Genomic DNA, 4,610 nt, shown 5'->3' with positions numbered 1-4,610 from the left:
TGTGCCAGGCCAGGCTGAGAGCCCTGGGGCTGCTGAGCTGGAGAGGAGAAGCCTCAGAGGGGATCTGAGCAGTGCTGAGCAAGAGCTCAAGGGCCCCGGGGGGCAAGAGGCTGGGGCCAGACTCTGCTCAGTGGTGCCCAGGGACAGGACAAGGGGCAACGGGCACCAACTGGAACCCAGGAGGTGCCACCTGAGCAGGAGGAGAAACTTCTCTGCTGGGAGGGTGCAGAGCCTGGAGCAGCTGCCCAGAGAGGCTGTGGAGTCTCCTGCTCTGGAGAGATCCCAAACCCTCCTGGCTGTGACCCTGGGCACCCTGCTGGGGGTGAGCTGCTGGAGCAGGGGGTTGATGAGATGATCTCCAGAGGTCCCTTCCAACCCCACCCTGCTGGGATTCATTTGTTTGTGCACTTTTTATTTTTTCCTCTGTAAGAAAACAAAATCCCAAACACCTCTGTTGTATATGAAATAGACAAATAATCTATGCACACACTTTTTAGAAAGGCTGCAAAATATGTGTTTAAGATGGCAATATTAATGTTTTCTTTAGTCACGATTGTGGTAGAATTGGAATTTAAAATAGTTCTGCCTCACAGAACCACAGAAAAATAATTCTGGTGGATATGGAAAAGCAGATACTTCAGAATATTCCTGTCTGTGCCTAGGAACATGTTATTGGCTGAAATGAAAGCAGGAAAAGCATTAGTTTGGCCTGATAGACCAAAATGATCTGATAGAGTGATTCTGTTTATACATCCAGTTATTTTCTCCTTTGTCATTGAGGCAGGAAGAAATAAAGCACATCCATCAATCTTAAGTCCCATTTACCTGTTTAAAGTAATTTCAAGTACATCTCTCCAAGATACTGTAAGGAAAGCTAGGTAACGTGTTAAATGAATGTTATTAACATCACAAAATGAAACATTCAAAAGTTAGCAAATGTCTGAATTAATATTCCACATCTAGCCCCAACTTAAATATGGTCTGTGTTCATCGTCAGTCTTTAATTATATGGTGACATAATTTTGTTCTCTCAGTTTAAGGATCATATACAGAAAATTTTCCTGTTATTTCCCATTTATGCTCTTAATAGAGTTCAGATTTATACATATTCAGTTTTATATGTACTCAAGTTTGCAAACTCCATATCCTTAAAAACCTTGAGTCGTATTTAACATAAAATTATGTGCTTCATCTAATTTATTAGAGAGTACCTGTTCTCTTTCAGAAGAGGGAAACTTCCCTGTTAAATCATGATTGCAATAAAGAGAGATCTATTAAGTGATTAAACTGTCTGCTTTTCAAAATCCCTCCTGGTGTATTTCACACTTCCTGGTGTAGTTAAAAGACCAAACAAAACCAGCCAACCCACCAACCCTCCTCTTCCTCTCTTTGCCCACACTTCACACACCGGTGTGCTTCACCAGCAGGAAGGTGCCTCTTCATCCTCAACCCAATCTTCATCCTCAATCCATCCTGTTTTTCCCAGGCCTTTGGAAAGTTCTTGATTATTCTCTACCTGTTGTGGCCTGGCACTGGCACGCAGCTGAAGTCTCATTAACCTAATTCTTGCTGTACCTAAATGAGCTTGTATAAGTTTTCTAAATGTCATCGTTTTTCAGGAGAGTCATGTAAAGAAGGGCTCATTCTTGTTTAACTCCCAGGGCACCTACATCACCCTGCTTTTGTACTTAAAAGTAGTGGATGTTTTGCCAAGATATGCAACTATTTATATAGGAGATCATCTGTGCTTTTGAGAATGTAGGGAAGGAAAACAAAAATTAAAAATTACTCTAAAAATCTGAATTTAAAAAATCATACAACCATAGTGTTCAGAATTCATGTTGTTGTCTTGTAAGTTGCCTTACTTACCCATTTGGTCTTCAAGTTTGACATTTTCTACCTTTTCACTAACATTTTCACTAATTTTCACTGACATTTTCACTAATGCTCCTGCTCTGGTTTTCTTTAATGATGTCATGCTTTGGCCCCAGTAGATACATGCATGCCTGCTGAAATTTGGCTCCAAGACCAAATGCAATCTGGCAGCTGGAGGTGGCCACCCAGCCACCACTTTGTTCAGAGCAGACCCTCCCTGCTCAAGGGCTCTTGACCAACTACAGCCTGAATTTCACATGGACACCCTCTGGACTGATGATAACCCATCTCCTCTATCAACCCCTTCTGATTTCAGGAGTGCTCACAGAACATGAAAAATTACCTGGTCCTTGAGGAGACTTGGCAACCTCCAGGCAGATAAAGCAAGCAGGGAAGGAAGCGATGAGCTTGAGCTGTGGGTACAGTTATCAAAGGCACAGCTTTATTTGTAGGGACTTCACAACCATCATTAATCAAGGGTCAGCTTGGAATGTCTTCAGTCGTATTTTGTTTTTTTTTGACAAATCCAGAAAAATCCTTTCAAATGTGTCTTGTGCCACAGCAGCATCAGGTTTACTACAAAAAGCTTTGAGGCAGAATCAGAGTGACGTAACGGTGGGGTTGGAAGGTACCTCTGGAGATCATCTCCTCCACCCCCCTGCTCCAGCAGCTCACCCCCAGCAGGGTGCCCAGGGTCACAGCCAGGAGGGTTTGGGATCTCTCCAGAGCAGGAGACTCCACAGCCTCTCTGGGCAGCTGCTCCAGGCTCTGCACCCTCCCAGCAGAGAAGTTTCTCCTCCTGCTCAGGTGGCACCTCCTGGGTTCCAGTTGGTGCCCGTTGCCCCTTGTCCTGTCCCTGGCACCACTGAGCAGAGTCTGGCCCCAGCCTCTTGCCCCCCAGGGCCCTTTAGCTCTTGCTCAGCACTGCTCAGATCCCCTCTGAGGCTTCTCTTCTCCAGCTCAGCAGCCCCAGGGCTCTCAGCCTGGCCTGGCACAGAGATGCAGGTGCAGGAGGACGTTGGGGATAACCCACCACGGCCGACCCTTGGCCTGAGCAGAGGCTGCTCTGCCTGCACGTACAGCCAGTAACACACACTGCACACCTGCAGGGAAGCTCTGGCCACAGGACCAGCTCAGTCTGTGCATCTCCAGGACTGCTCCCAGGAGACACCCTCCAGCCAAACAACATCAATTTCAGAAGCAGCCATTACCCACACCCTTTCTTTTCATATTGTAAATGGCTATTAGGGAGGAACTGGAATTTGAAACGTAGCTGATTAGTACCCTCCTTTTGAAGGCTAAGATGTTAAATTACTCCTAATCTATTAAGTGAAAAAAAGCAAACTATTCTAAAGCAGCTCTTCCCAAACTTCCCTTAGAAGGGGAAGGGATAAACTTCCTTTAGCAGTGGCTCTCCTCCCAGGCCCTTGTGTGGAATGGATTCAGATCTCCACAAAGGTGCAAGGCAGGAAAAGTGGCTTTTGCTGTACAAATGCACACTAAGAGCTCTCCAAAACACAGAACTCTTCCACATCCCCAACCCCAGGCAGCACTATTATGTAGCTGAGCTGCCTCATGAGCCTCAGTACCTTTAAAGAACAGCACAGGATTTTCTCTCTTTCTTAATTAATTAAAAGGACCATCTGATAGAATCTGTAGCACGCAATCCTAAATGAGGTTAGAGGATTAGTTTAGAGGATTTATCATGTGTAGTTTGCACATACTCACAGAATGGAGAACAAAATTCTTATATTAAATGGGGTGTAATTTTTAAGGAGATCCATACTTAGTGTCAGAATCTGATGCCCAGCACATACTTAAACTGTCTTCACTAATCCTGTGTAAATTCTCCCAACCTAACTAGATTTGTGCCACCACTTCCACCCACGTCTTCAGTTAAGGGAACCCAGGAGCATCACCAGATGATTTTACACCCTGCCAGTGCAATGGATTTATCAACCCACCACAAGCCAACGTGAGTTAGAGCAGAGTCAAGGACACCATGAGTTGGGCTGAGGGTGGAATTGGCCCTTTGCACCATCACTGTCCTGGGAAGCAGGAAGATGACTTCACTGTTGGAGAGTTCTGCTCAGTGGTACCCACTGGAGCTCTGCAAACCACCCAAGGATCTGGTCCAGTCTTCCCAAATCAGTTACTGCACAAATACATGTGACCACAGCCACCACAGTGCTGATGAGGGAGATGTTCTACACACCTCTGTGTGACCATTTCCACCAAAGAAAGATATGGGAAGTGCTAGTACAGTCACTCTGTAAATGTGGATACACTACTACCTCCTGGTTTGGATTTTACAAGGTGTAATTAATTTACACAACGTACTTTCAATTTTTACAAGACAAGGATAAATAAGACACAAATGGGTAGAAAGATTTTTCCATATGCTTTTAATGACAGCTATTTATAACATCAATTTCATTAAAGGATACTCAAATATCTAGGCACAAGTCTTTCTCAAGGGAAAATGGCTTGTGGAAGGGATTCAGCTTGGCTTCACTTTAGGGGCCCTGCCTCTGGAAGCCAAAGTGAACTATGGTGCAAGATGGGTAACAAAAGATCCCCAGGAGACAAAATACAAATTTTCCCCTAGCACAAATGACACAGCACCCTCCTGAGGTAGTCACAGGCACCCAGGTCTGCCAGACAACAAGGCACCACTGGGACTGGAAGAATTTTTGCCTGAAAATGCACTGAATCAATTCATCTGACTTCTAGGG

This window comes from Merops nubicus, unplaced genomic scaffold, assembly GCF_000691845.1.
Source record: "Merops nubicus isolate BGI_N331 unplaced genomic scaffold, ASM69184v1 scaffold14171, whole genome shotgun sequence".
Lineage (NCBI taxonomy): Eukaryota > Metazoa > Chordata > Aves > Coraciiformes > Meropidae > Merops > Merops nubicus.
This window is presented reverse-complemented; position numbering follows the sequence as displayed.